This window comes from Schistocerca serialis, chromosome 3 (assembly GCF_023864345.2).
Source record: "Schistocerca serialis cubense isolate TAMUIC-IGC-003099 chromosome 3, iqSchSeri2.2, whole genome shotgun sequence".
NCBI classification, from domain to species: domain Eukaryota; kingdom Metazoa; phylum Arthropoda; class Insecta; order Orthoptera; family Acrididae; genus Schistocerca; species Schistocerca serialis.
In genome coordinates this window covers 353,571,461-353,587,216 of record NC_064640.1, presented here as the reverse complement: position 1 = coordinate 353,587,216, position 15,756 = coordinate 353,571,461, and the positions used below count along the sequence as shown (strand labels likewise).

The window sequence follows — 15,756 nt, the reverse complement described above, 5'->3', positions numbered from 1 at the left end:
TACTTGTAAACACAGACTCAAGGAAAGGGCAAATAATTGACATTCTATGGCACGAAGAACTGAAAAAAATAACGTAAATATAAATATTACGTTTCGTGCACAGGGCCGTGCATCATTAAGAGAAGTTATTAATGATTTATTACTCTGTGGTTATTGTAACTACAGTCATTCCTTATGGCTGGTGTGGCCATTTCAGTAATTCATCCACTAAACTAGAACGACATTTTTCCTTTGATTAGCTATAGGAGTATGTGCCGTGTGTTTCTCACAGTTTGAACTTCACTGCACAAATGATTTTATACCTTTTAATATAGTTAAAGCACGTATGTTTTATTGCTTTATATTAATTTAGTAATTGCAAAAGTTTATCACGTATGCCTCTTGTGTTTAACTGCGTTTCGTCTATACGTTCTGCCTTCCGTTTATATTATTTTTGTTTTGGCGGCGACGCCATGTAAACAAAAGTTTGACAGTATTATGTTGTAGCTGAATTCCAATACGACGGCAGTGTTTGGCACAGTGTCTGCTCCCTGCGGTCCGCATGGTATGTTGGTTAGCAGGAATCCAAATATCCGTCAATTAAGGGAGGATAGTCTGCGGCTCAATTGCGTTTGACGAAGACTCTACAGACAGCGAACACTATAGCCCAAAGTGACTTAACTGCGTCCGGAACTTCTTAGGTACCGGACAAGGCTGACTCTACAGACACAGCAGGATTATTTCTTGGCCAAGAGCTCTCAACTATGTCATGAGGTGGTCCCATATTCCTCGCAGTAGCCCAAAACAGTCGTAAAATTCAAAAACGGTGGCGGAAAAAATGTGTCACTAAATTGATATAATACTATCAACTAACGTTCCAATAAAGATGATTATGGATCACAGTTCCTAATGTTGTTCTTGGAAACGGGTCAGTCGGTATAAAAATGTTCGCAGACGACATGGCTCTAAGCACTATGTGACTTAACATCTGAGGTCATCAGTCCCCTTGACTTAGAACTACTTAAACCTAACTAACCTAAGGACAGCACACACATCCATGCCCGAGGCAGGATTCGAACCTGCGACCGTAGCTGTCGCGCGGTTCCGTACTGAAGCGCCTAGAACCGCTTGGCCACAGCGGCCGGCTGTGTACAGACGCTTTAGCTAAGTCTGAGATTCACGGTAAATTATAAGTACACGCCCGTGCCATTTTCCAATAAATTTAAAGTTCATCGGATTATTTCATCAGTCAAAGTCCTAGTTAGTCTAATGTTAATGCCGATGAAAAAAGCTCAAAATCAGCACTCTTCTATGTCAAAATACTCAAATTCCATGAATACGTGCCTCCTCATAATAACTGTTCTTAGTCCTTACGGAATTCGACTACGTCTTGAAATCCGCACCACCCTGGCAGCCGAATTGCCGTTCGTTTCATACCCAGAGGCGCACATAGGGTTCCTATCGTTATTTCATGTACAGCTACAATTAAAAATACAAATTTTCTTTCCTTAATTAGTGAACCCAAACTGAATATATATAGGGTGTGAAGCTCGCTTTCACAGTGATAGAATTGATACTTCCGGTTGATAAATATGTTTATAAATGATGGAGTAATATTAATTAAAGATTAAGCGGACTTCAAATTACATAAAAATTAATGTAACTCTTATATCTACAACAATTGTTCTTTATGCGTTTCAACTGTTTACACATCAGCTTTTGTATGTTGTTCTTGAATTCATAGTTTGGGTGATAATTAGAAATTAATTGATACATCAATATTAAAAGTGACTCCTAGTTAAAGTACTGTCATTCAACAAAAGCTATGTTTTCAGAGATGTCACATTTTCACATCTACAGTGATCACTGCTATTAAGTGCATCTGGGAGTAGCAATTACGTTATTAAGCAACTGTGTTTCTAGGCACTCACTTTAAATCACGTGTATTTACGCCCCGCTTGTCCGCGTGTTATCGTTTGATTACATGATGCTATCAATAGCTGTTTAATTCTTTGTTAATAAACGCAATGAAGTGTTTTTATCCCCAAACCACAACTGGCACAAATCAGTTCTTAATATCAATTTTTTTCAGTTCTTCACACTAATGTTACCCACTTCGCTGCAACATCAATGGTACTTACGTTTTCTTTGTTCTACATGTGATCGCATGCGTGATCACGCAGGCCGACACACAGGTCATTTAAACTCCTTCAGCCGTTAAGCGACGGGCACATTCGAGAAAACCACATCACGCCTAATACCTCTTCCATAGCGAGCCGTTGCTGCACGTTCATGAGCTGACGACATTCCAACTCATTTCAAATACCGAGCCACTACACTGCATCGTCAAAGTACACAGTGTCACGACTCTTCGTGATTAGTCCGCAGCTCGTGGTCTAGTGGTTAGCGTTGCTGCCTTTGGATCACGCGGTCCTGGGTTCGATTGCCGGGCGAGTTGGGGATTTTCTCCGTCCGGTAACTGGGTGTTTGTGTTGTCCTCATCAGTAGGGAAAATGGCGAGACTGGACAGTGAAAAGATTGCGAATTTTTACGGGCGCTGATTACCACCCGGTTGAGCGCCCTACAAACCAAACATCATCTTCGTGATTAGACATGTTGCAATCTGAAAGCAACGCAGATATTTCAAAATCTATTCACTATTACTGAAAGTCGGCGTGGAAACCCTTTCATGGAGTGGTCCAAAAGTGTTTCCGGCATTTCGTGACAACGTAATCTCAGTAGCCAAGAGAGCATTAGAAATCGAGGCTGACACACACTAGAACAACTGCACACACCAAACATGCAACTTTGGGCGGTGTTCAAAGGAGCCGGGTGAGAAGATGACAGTCGGCGAAGGCAGTAACATTAGCTGGGACATTATGTGAAATGTTTCTTGGAGGAAATAATGCGTTTTTCGATTAGGTTAGAATGTGGGCTCAGAGACTAATTTGAGTAAGGCCATTCACGATGCACCATACTTTTACTGCAATGAGTCCCACGCCCTCACGCTGACTTGTATTTTGTTACGCCGACAAGAGTACGGAGCGCAACGGCCAGTGTCCAGGGTTGTGCCCTATTTGTGCAGTTGGAGAGACAGTGGGTGACTGTGCCACTGCCAGCAAGCACAACCCCTCCATATGCCTTAGAAGGCTCCCACGGGACGCAGCAGTTGGAGCCCTTTGCCTCTGACTAACGCTCAGTTACACACCGACAATATAAGACTTTTCTCTGTACGCAAGCAGGCCGCTGACCAGGACACACTCGCACTATACGTAGGTAGATGACGTCGGTCTTACGTTCTAATGTCATGAATGACATTTTAATCACATTATTTATTTATTTACATTGTTTAGACCTATACAGGATCACAGAAAGCAAATTATTACCTGCGGCTGTCATTTTTCTTGTTCTTCCAGAATTGTTTCATCATATCGCTATGCTTAGTTCGACATTCATCTGACCACTTTCTACTAGGTACCTTGGGTTTGTCTTCTGATAAAATTTCCCAGTTGTAGACCTTACGTCTGAAGACTTATCGATCTTCGATGTGTTTCGGTCAGATTTTGCCATTTTTTAGATCAATTTGGACGTGTTTTATCCAGACTGTTGTCGTTTTCAGTTCCTGTAAGTACGAAAAAATTTTCTTTGTTAGTCGGCTGCCATGTAGTCTCGTGATGTGTCCGTAGAATTTCAGTCGTCGTTTGCGGGAATCGGTTTCGATGTTCGAAATATTATTATTATTATTATTATTATTATTATTATTATTATTATTATTATTATTATTATTAACATAGCAAGATCCTGTACAGAACTACACACGGATTTTGGTTGCAAACTATGCGTATGAATCTCCAGATAGAGTAATGGCCACATACTTTTTCATCAAATTACCTTCCTTTAGGAAAGTAGAATGCGCTCAATGACTGTGATATGACTTTCAAAATGATAGAGAGCAGCTATCAGTTATGTAACAGGAGCCCGATCAATACTTGTAGACGTTCTAAGGCATGTATAATAACTCTGAAATACTATACTGATAATGGATAGTTACTAGCCGAAATCTGTATCTGCTTTAATAGAGTTAGAAAGGAAACGACGACAGATTGCTGCTCTCTGTCATTTTGAAAGACATGCTTGTTTGTTAGAGTGAACACATACAGTAATATATAAACCGATGGAAAAAAATCGGAGTACCAAAACATCATTAATGTAGAGTAATGAAATTTCGGGAATACGTTTGTCTAGGTAACGTACTTAAGTGATTAACATTGCAAGATCACTGGTTAATGGAAGCGCGAGATAAACCATTGCAAATGTGAAATGCTGGCACATTGATAACCGGTGTAACCTCCAGAATGTTGAATGCAAGCATGCAAACGTGATGCATTGTGTTGTACAGGTGCCGGATGTCAGTTTCTGGAATGGATTTTCACGCCTGTTGCAGTTGGTCGGGTAATACAGGGACGGTTAATGCTGTTTGTGGATGATGCTGGAGTTATCGTTCGATGATATCCCATATGTGCTCGACTGGAGACAGATCTGGTGCTGGGACAGGCAAAGGCAAAGGCAACCTGTCACCACTCTGTAGAGCATGTTGGGTTACACAGTCGGTATGTAGGTGAGCGTTATCCTGTTGAAAAACACTCCTTGGAATTCTGTTCATGAATGGAAGCACAACGGGTCGAATCACCAGACTGACGTTCAAATATGCAGTCAGGGTGCTTTGGATAACCACCGGAGTGTTCCTGCTGCCATACGAAATCGCACCCCTGACTATAACTCCAGATATAGATCCAATGTATCTAGCATGTTGGTTGCAGGTGCTCAACTGGCCTCCTTCTAACCAACACAGGCACTGAGGCAGAACCAGCTTTCATCAGAAAACACAACAGACCTTTGTCCTATGTAGGCAGGGGCTGGGTTGGCAGCGATACAAATAACCCACTTTTCAGTCAGTAGAACTTAACAATTACTTAGAGCTAAAAACGAGGAGACACATGTACAACGAATTTAAAATAACTGAAAAGGAGACATGACTGGGAGAAATATAAATCATAAAGTGCTGTCTTCATAAACTGTTTAAAACCAGTCATAAAAATGTGGACAGACAGCACAGTTAGAAACACTTCAGAATCATTTGAACACTAAACACTTAAAAAAAAACACTAGAAAAACACTGAACAGGACAGAAAGTTACATTGGCCATTAAAAACTAAGCATCGTGCACCTCCACTATGACTAGAAAAGAACCAACCCTGGGACGTGGATTGTAGATGAATAGAAGGGTGGGTGTGGAGGGAGATAAGGGAATGGTGGTGATGAGGACAGAGAACTGGGAAGGTGGCGACATGACAGGGGTGGCTGTGGGAGGCAAGTAGAGAGGGCCAACTGATATTGAGAGTTGTAAATTGGATAGTGTAAGAGGGGAGAGGGGGAAGGGGCGGCGGCAGGGAAGGGAAAAAGGATGAGATGTGGTAGGGGGAGAGGAGGAGGAATGAGCCCAGGGGAGGGGAGGTTGATAGGGTAGAATGGATTTAGAGTTAGTAGCACGGGTATATGTCGATGCGGAGTTCGCGGTCTGGGAGAGGGAGACGGTTGAAATTTCTTTAGGAGAGGATGAAGTTGTGCAGGTGAAAGGTTGGGATGTGTAGGTAGGGGTGCGGTAGCACACTAGGATTGGAAATAAGAGGGGACACAATACGATTGCTGGAGTCGAGGTTACGGCTTGTGAAGGTTATTTGGAGGTGTTCAGTGTGAGCGAGGAGAGGTGGGAAGTTGATGAGTTGGTATGGTAAAGAAGATCCTGTGGGGGCGCTCACGACCGTTACAGCGCGTATTTAAAGTAAACCTGATTTGCATTCTCATAGTGGCGCAGGCGCGAAATTTGAATATACATCATCTTTCAGACTGATAAACACGCTTACCAGCTTAGTATAAATCTTCGTAGTAACTTTAATTTCACATGTGTGAGACGCTTTAATCGATCGAATAGGTGTTCCTTTCATGGATGATGATGAACCACATTTTCTTAAGATTTTACCAATGAACCTCAGTAGGACATAAAATCCTCCTTCAATTTGTACTATGTAATCTCTTACGTTAGTTGTGTCCAAACGATTACTCCCAGGTGTTACATACGTGTTACACTTAGTACCAAAGGCATAATCGAACAGTAATGGAGCTCCTAGTCCTCTTACACACACACACACACACACACACACACATGTTGCATTCAGTCTCTGTACCAACCATCGAGAATGAATCACAATCCTTTCAGCCAGACATACACGTTTTAGCTCATTACTCCTAGATATTTTTGTGGCAGTTCTATTTCTCGAAAAAGTTTAGTTGGAGAAGAGGGCAAGACATCTCCCCTGTGTAAGCGTAGTATCTTTGGACCTATGGAATAACAGTATTCGTGAGGGGAACAATCACAGTTTGAGATTACTCCTAGGTATTTTACCGCCGACAGTGATTTATCACAAATACTGTAACAGAACAGTGGTGGGTATCCTCACCTACATGTATCATGTCCACGACACTTGCTACAAAACAATTTGACGGTAATATCCCTCCCAGTATGGTTGTTGTTGTTGTGGTCTTCAGTCCAGAGATTGGTTTGATGCGGCTCTCCATGCTACCCTATCCTGTGCAAGCTGTTTCATCTCCAAGTAACTACTGCAACTTACATCCCTCTGAATCTGCTTAGTGTATTCATCTCTTGGTCTCCCTCTACGATTTTTGCCCTCCACGCTGCTCTCCAAAACTAAATTGGTGATCCCTTGATGCCTCAGGACATGTCCTACCAACCGATCCCTTCTTCTAGTCAAGTTGTGCCGCAAATTCCTCTTCTCCCCAATTATATTCAATACCTCCTCATTAGTTACGTGATTTATCCATCCAATCTTCAGTATTCTTCTGTAGCACCACATTTCGAAAGCCTCTATTCTCTTCTTGCCCAAATTATTTATCGTCGATGTTTCACTTCCATACATGGCTACACTCCATACAAATACATTTAGAAAAGACTTCCTGACACTTAAATCTATACTCGATGTTAACAAACTTCTCTCCTTCAGAAACGTTTTCCTTGCCATTATTAGTCTACATTTCATATCCTCTCTACTTCCACCATTATCAGTTATTATGCTCCCCAAATAGCAGAAATCATCTACTACTTTAAGTGTCTCATTTTCTAATCTAATTCCCTCAGCATCACATGATTTCATTCGACTACATTCCATTATCCTCGTTTTGTTTTTGTTGATGTTCATCGTACGAGGGTTGGAACTTAAATAGTGGCAACTATTTATTCACAACAGATACAAAAGAGTTACGTGTTTGCACCTGTTACCGTCCTTCATATTAGTCACCAGCGTTGTGTAGAACCCGTTGTCAGCGATGTGGAAGGCGTGGTATACCGTTAGCATAGCCTGTTCTGTTGATGGTGCGAATGGAGCGGTCTACTGCCTGTAGAACCTCTGGAACAGTTCTGAAGCGAATGCCACCAACTGGTTCTTTCATCTTCTGAATCAAATCAAAGTCACAAGGATTCAAGTCGTATTACTGTTCGTTTTAGGAGCATCACCTGCGACCAGTTTTGCGAAAGAAGCGGCGAGACTTTCTGCGCAACCCATCCATCATTTTGCACAATGCGCGGGCCCATACAGCGCAAGCTGTGGCTGCTCTGTTCGGTCGATGGGATTGGGAAATACTGTACCATCCACCATACTCCCCGGACTTAAGTCCTTGTGACTTTGTTTTGATTCTCAACATGAAGGAACCTCTTCGTGGCATTCGTTTCAGAACTGTTCCAGAGATTCGACAGGCAGTAGACCGCTCCGTTTGCACCATTAACAGAACAGGCTCTGCTAACGGTATACTACGCTTTCCACATCGCTGCCAACGGGTTCTACACAACGCTGGTGACTACTTTGAAGGATAGTAACAGGTGAAAACATGTAACTCTTTTGTATCGGTTGTGAATAAGTAGTTGCCTCTATTTAAGTTCCAACCCTCGTATATCCTTCTTTCAAGACACTGTCCATTCCGTTCAACTGCTCTTCTAGGTCCAGTGCTGTCTCTGGCAGCATTACAATGCCATCGGCAAACCTCAGAGTTTTACTTTCTTCTCCATAGATTTTAATTCCTACTTCAAATTTTTTTTGTTTCCTTTACTGCTTGCTCAATATACTCCCTTTACTGCTTGCTCAATATAGCCCCTCGACTCTTATAGCTGCCATCTGGTTTCTGAACAGATTGTAAATAACCTTTCGCTCCCTGTATTTGACCCCTGTCACCTTCAGAATTTGAAATACAATATTCCAGTCAACATTGTCAAAAGTTTTCTCTAAGTCTACAAATGCTAGAAACGTAGGTTTGCCTCAACTTAATCTATCTTCTAAGATATGTCGTAGGGTCAGTATTGCCTCACGTATTCCATCATTTCTACGGAAATCAAAGTGATCGTCCCCAAGGTCGGCTTCTACCCGTTTTCCCATTCATCTGTAAAGAATTCGTGTTAGTAATTTGCAGTCGTGACTTATTAAACTGATAGTTCGGTAATTTTCACATCTGTCAACACCTGCTTTCTTTGGAATTGGATTTATGATATTCTTCTTGAAGTCTGAGGGTATTTCCCCTGTCTCATACATCTTGCTCACCAGATGGTAGAGTTTTTTCGGGGCTGGCTCTCCCAGGCTATCAGTAGTTAATGGAATGTTGTCTACTCCCGTTGCCTTGTTCCGACTCAGGTCTTTCAGTGCTCTGTCAAAATCGTCTTAGAACTGGTTTTCCATCTGAGCTCTTGATATTCATGCTGCAAGTGGTTCTCTTTTCTCCAAAGGTCTCTTTTAATTTTCCTGTAGGCAGTGTCTATCTTAACCCTAGTGCTATATGGCTCTACATCCTTAGATTTGTCCTCTAGCCATCCATGCTTAGTCATTTAGCACTTCCTGTCGATCTCATTTTTGAGACGTCTGTATTCCTTTTTGCCTGCTTATTTACTGCATTTTTATATTTTCTCCTTTCATCAATTAAATTCAATATCTTTTCTGTTACCCAAGGATTTCTCCTAGCCCTCGTCTTTTTATCTATTTGATCCTCTATTACCTTCACTATTTCACCTCTCAAAGCTACACATTCTTCTTCTACTGTATTTATTTCCCCAGCTCTTGCCAATCGTTCCCTAAATCTCTCTCTGAAACTCTCTATAGCCTCTGGTTGTTTCAGTTTATCCAGGTCCCATCACCTTAAATTCCTACCTTTTTGCAATTCCTTCAGTTTTAGTCTGTAGTTCATAACCAATAAATTGTGCTCAGAGTCCACATCGGCCCCTGGAAATGTCTTACAAATTAAAACCTGGTTCCTAAATCCCTGTCTTACCATTATATAATCTACCTGAAACTTTCCAGTGGCTCCAGACCTCTTCCAGGTATACAACCGTCTTTCGTGATTCTTAAACCAAGTGTTAGTTATGATTAAGTTATGCTCCTTGCAAAATTCTACCAGGCGGCTTCCTCTTTCATTCCTTACCCCCATTACATATTCATCTACTACTTTTCCTTCTCTTCCTTTTCCTTTTATCGAATTTCAGTCCTCAGTGACTATTAAATTTTCGTCTCCTCTCACTGTCTGAATGATTTCTTTTATCTCATCATAGATTTCTTCAGTGTCTTTGTCATCTGCGGAACTAGTTGGCATATGAACTTGTACTAATGTGGTAGGCGTGGGCTTCGTATCTATCTTGGCCACAATAATGCGTTCACTATGCTCTTTGTAGTTGCTTGCCCGAATTCCTATTTGTTTATTCATTAGTAAACCTAATCCTGCATAACCCCTATTTGCTTTTGTATTTATAACCCTGTATTCACCTGACACAGAAGTCTTGTTCATTCTGCCACCGAACTTCACTAATTCCCACTATATCTAACTTTAACCTATCCATTTCCCTTTTTAAATTTTCTGATCTACCTGCCCGATTAAGGGATCTGACATTCCACTCTATGATCCGTAGAACGCCAGTTTTGTTTCTCCTGATAACGACGTCCTCCTGAGTAGTCCTCGCAGGGAGATCCAAATGGGGGACTATTTTACCTCTAGAATATTTTACCCAAGAGGATGCCATCATCATTTAACCATACAGTAAAGTTGCACGCCCTCGGGAAAAATTACGGCTTTAGTTTCCCCTTGCTTTCAGCTGTTCGCGGTACGAGCACAGCAAGGCCATTTTGGTTAATGTCACAGGGCCAGATCAGTGAATCATCCAGACTGTTGCCCCTGCAATTACTGAAAAGGCTGCTGCCCCTCTTGAGGAACCATACGTTTGTCTGGCCTCTCAACAGACACCCCTCCGTTGTGGTTGCACCTACGGTACGGCTATCTGTATCGCCGAGGCACGCAAGCCATCTCATCAGCTGCAAGGTCCATGGTTCATGAGTGGGTCAGTGCGGTTATTTAGTGAATTTAGTTTATTACACCAGTTTTTTAAGTAAACAGTGCGGTTATTTAAAAAACTGGTGTAATAAACTAAATTCACGAACATTGTTGTTTTCCTGGGACATTTTTAATGGCAGGACTGTTGGGAAATATGGATTAATACTTCTCCAAATAATTCTCACAGCAGCAAATTTAATTGGACACAGCTTAGTTCCCTCTCAATAAGATAGCAAATATCTGGGTACAACAGCTTTATTAGTTTTAGCATATACCTTTGCACACAGAAAAAGCTCTTTATGTTTGCTCAGTGTAGTCTTAATAACTCCCAGCTTAGTTTTCAGCTTACAATTTAGATCTGCATTTGAATCAGCTAATTGTTTCTCCATCCAGACATCTGCTGAGGTGGTAACACACGCATTGTCGCATTATTCATTTTCTTCCACGCACTATTCGAGAGAGGAATGGGATTTTGGTTCAAGTATTGTATGTCTTCTATTACATGGACAGTGCGCATGCGCGTAGTGTTAGTTATTTTAGATCCATCTCCAGGTATTTCACAGTAGCTACTGCTGTCCTTGTCAACGGCTTTGCCGCAGTGGATACACCGGTTCCCGTCACATCACTGAAGTTAAGCGCTGGTGGGTGTGGCCTGCAGTTGGATGGGTGACCGTCCGGGCCGCCATGCGCTGTTACCATTTTTCGGAGTGCACTCCCTCGTGATGCCAACTGAAGAGCTACGCGACCGAATAGTAGCGGCTCCGGTCACAGAAAACCATCGTAATGACAGCGTTAACGGTATACTGACCACACGCCACTCCTTTCCGCATCCTCAGCTGAGGATGTCACAGCGGTCGGATGGTCCCGATGGGTCACTTGTGGCCTGAAGACGGAGTGAGTGCTACTGCCGTCCTTGACAGTCGACTTGATTACCATAATGTCGTCACAAAACGGCTCTGTAGTTGTGTAGGCACAATTAAATTCTCCTTGCTTAGGAACATGCCATTTTCGATGTAACTTATGTCACCAATATCAGTAACAAGAGTGTCCAAATTCTCCAAAAGCCAAAGCGTTCGTCAATTGGCCTAGTCTTCCTCCCTAACAGCGGAGGAATGTTTAGGACATTAGACGATGCGGAACTGTAGCCACAGATAATGCTAACGTGTACTGTACTGAAAATCACCTGCAGTTTTATGAAATGTGGTAGAGAGTACTTCCGTCATTTAATCCCCACCTTTCATGTCTATTAAGGTAACCAACCGGTTCCACCAGGCTCGTGCTTTTGCACCTTTCATCGACAATGATTACTGACGCAGGCTGCGAGACCATAGGAACATTTTTCACTCCCGCACTGTATCCACATTACGATACAGTGAACGTCATTCCGCAAAAGCTGTAGAACAGGTCTACATTAATTCTGCGACGTCGGCATACATTTCAGAGTGATATGTGGTTATTAATAACTGCGGACCACAGCACTGCAGTCGACTGTGCGAGACTAAGATCGGAAGACCCTAGTTTTCGGTCTCATATCAGCCAGTAACTGTCCCTTCCTTCAACTTTATTAATATTTCCTTGTGTGTAGAGTCAGACACTCTGATTGCAATTCAAGGCTTTTTCTTGGATAAGATTCCATCAGCAAGGCATCCTATTCGTCTGTTACAATCTTCGTTTGTCCAGACGCTTGCTACTCGGTATTTTTCCGCCGTCAGTGATTTATCATAAACAGCGTACCTAGTGCACCTATTTTGGTGCAGTAGTTACATTTACCTGCGTCTAGGTTCCAGTGGTCATCATCCATCCTCTGCAATTCGTAACGGCCCTCTGGCATTGCTACATGCTTCTCATACTTCTTATAGACAGCTGTGACCTTGCGGAGTAAAGTGATACATACTGAAAAAACACCAAGCGAAATGCAATGTTATCGATGACTGTGATCCCACGTGGGAACCATTGACTGACTGGATAAGTGTTCTGATGGCTCGTTAGAGAAGCAAACTCCTACCTAATCCATGCTTGCATTCCTTTATGTAAGCGTAGAAGAGTTGTGGAATGATTTCAAAGAGATAGTATCGACGGCAACTGAGAGATACATACCACATAAGTGATGGTACTGATCCCCCATGGTACACAAATCGGGTCAGATCGATGTTGCAGAAGCAGCGAAAAAAGCATGCCAAATTTAAAAGAACGCAAAATCCCCAAGACTGGCGAAGTTTTACAGAAGTTCGAAATATAGCGCGTACTTCAAAGCGAGTTGCTTTTAATAATTTCCATAACGAAACTCTGTCTCAAAATCTGGCAGAAAACCCAAAGTGATTCTGGCCATACATAAAGCACACCAGTGGCAAGACACAATCAATATCTTCACTGCGCGATAACAACGGTGAAGTCATTGATGACAGTGCCACTAAAGAAGAGTTATTAAACACGATTTTCCGAAACTCCTGCACCAAAGAGGACGAAGTAAATATTCCTGAATTCCAATCAAGAACAACTGTCAAGATGAGAAACATAGAATTAGATTTCCTCGGTGTAACAAAGCAGCTTAAATCACTTAACAAAGCCAAGGCATCCATTCCAGATTGTATACCAGTCAGGTTCCTCTCAAAGTATGCTGATACAGTAGCTCCATATTTAGCAATTATATACAACCGCTCGCTCACAGAAAGATCCCTACCTAAAGACTGGAAAATTGCTCAGGTCACATCAATACCCAAAAAGGGAAGTAGGAGTGATCCTCTGAATTTCAGGCTCATATCACTAACGTCGATTTGCGGTAGGGCTTTGGAACGTATACTGTATTCGAACATTAAGAAGTACCTCGAAGAAAACGATTTATTGACACATAGCACGAATTCAGAAAATGTCGTTCTTGCGAAACACAACTAACTCCATATACTCATGAAGTAATGAGTGCTATCGACAGGGGATGTCAGATTGATTCCATATTTTTAGATTTCCAGGTTTTCGACACCGTTCTTCACAAGCGTCTTCAAACAAAACTGCGTGCCTATGGAACATCGCCTCAGTTGTGCGACTAGATTCGTGATTTCCTGTCATTAAGGTCTCAGTTCGTAGTAATAGACGGAAAGTCATCGAGTAAAACAGAAGTATATCCGGCGTTCCCCAAGGAAGTGTTACAGGTCATCTATTGTTCCTGATCTATATTAACGACATAGGAGGCAATATTAGTACCCGTCTTAGATTGTTTGCCGGCCGCGGTGGTCTAGCGGTTCTAGGCGCTCAGTCAGGAACCGCGCGACTGCTACGGTCGCAGGTTCGAATCCTGCCTCGGGCATGAATGTGTGTGATGTCCTTAGGTTGGTTAGGTTTAAGTAGTTCTAAGTTCTAGGGGACTTATGACCACAGATGTTGAGTCCCATAGTGCTCAGAGCCATTTGAACCATTAGATTGTTTGCGGATGATGCTGTCATTTGCCGTCTTGTAATGTCGTCAGATGATTACAATTACAAATAACCTAAATTGGAACGATCACATAGATAATGTTGTGGGTAGAACAAACCAAAGACTGCGATTCATTAGTAGAACACTTAGAAGGTGCAACAGGTCTACTAAAGAGACTGCTTACACCACGCTTGTCCGCCCTATTCTGGAGTATTGCTGTGCAATGTGGGATCCGCATCAGGTGGGACTGACGGATGACATCGAAAAAGTACAAAGAAGAGCAGCTCGCTTTGTACTATCGCGGAATAGGGGAGATAGTGCCACAGACATAATACGTGAATTGGAGTGGCAGTCAGTAAAACAAAGGCTTTTTTCGTTGCGACAGGATCTTCTCTTGAAATTTCAATCACCAGTTTTCTCCTCCGATTGCGAAAACATCCTGTTGGTACCCACCTACATAGGGAGAAATGATCATCACGATAAATAAAAGAAATCAGGACTCGCACAGAAAAATTTAAGTGCTCGTTTTTCACGCGCACCGTTCGAGTGTGGAACGGTAGAGAGACAGCTTGAAGGTGGTTCATTGAACGCTCTGCCAGGCACTTTATTGCAAATAGCTGAGTAATCACGTAGCTGTAGATGTAGAAGTCACCTCCCTCCTATATGGCTGCGTAATTTTGTTTGACAACTTGTGCTTATGTGCTTCGTGTGACCCATACACTATATAGGTTACGCTATGTAGCTTAAAATGCTATTAAACCACACATATGTGGTTCTATCTGTCCCTTATATGTAGTACTTAATTAGCTCTCCATCTTCTATTACAATTCCAAATTACATCCTGCGTATACTGCTTTTTTTAGTGTATCTGTAAACCACTGTAATATGAGATATGGATCTATGCAACGAATTATAGTTGCTATGTTATAGGTGTTAACGAAATGAGGTATTTTTCCATGCAGAGCAACCCAGTGCAGAATCGAGTCACGACTAGCTTAGTGCAATGTACCTATTATTTATCGAGTGCTAATCCCAACATCGCAAAGCACACTTGTTAGCGGATGATATGGAGCTGTGTACTACAGTGTGACCCAGGAAGTCATTAACGTTTGAAAATTCAGTACTTCACAGAATAACGTAGGTACAGAGGTAAAAATTGACAAACATGCTTGAAATGACATGGGGTTTTATTGAAAACTAAAAGTTCATAAAATGACCAACGGAGGGTGCTTCATATGATACCAAAGGATTAATTAGCATAACAATTGAATTTTAGAAAAGATGATGTTCTTTATTACAAATGCACCGTATGTCGACCGTCAACCATCAACAAAATCCGTAATCGAGAGCCAATTTTGATCAGTGAACAGCACTACATAGTGTAACAGTTGGTATGATGAAAAATTGCCTTCGGATGTTGTCTTTTAGCATCCCTAATGAGGTCGGACGATCGCGGTAGAGTTGCAACTTCAGGCAACGCCACAGCCAATAATCAGACAGATTGAGGTCTGTGGACCTGGGAGGCCATAACGGAAATGGCGGCTCTGCACGCAGGTCTCACCAAACGATGTGCGAAAGACATCTTTCATGCGAGCTGCAATATGGGGTGAAGCACCATCTTGTATGAAAGTGGTACCTTCCAGCAGGTGCTTATCAGCCAGGCTACGGATGATCTGACTCCCTCTCTCACTACAGCTCATTTTATACACGATTCTCATGCGTTGTCATTGACGTTTTATTGTTCAGCGCCATATGTTGGTGAGTTTTTCAACTCGTTTTTAATTTCAGTGATACCCCATCTCATTTCTGGCATGGGTATCAACTTATACCTCTCTACCTTTATTTTTCTGTGAATTACTGCATTTTTAAATACTAACAAACTTTTGGGTCATCTTGTACATGTTAGATTTTTGAAGGAAGTGTAAAGATAATAGC

General features: G+C 42.0%; 1 protein-coding gene across 3 annotated transcripts in view; it reads left to right on the top strand.

Moving 5' to 3' along the window:
• The window catches only part of LOC126470160 (potassium voltage-gated channel subfamily H member 7-like), a 1,327,516-nt gene that overhangs the window by 496,477 nt on the left and 815,283 nt on the right, over positions 1-15,756 (top strand). The window lies entirely within an intron of this gene.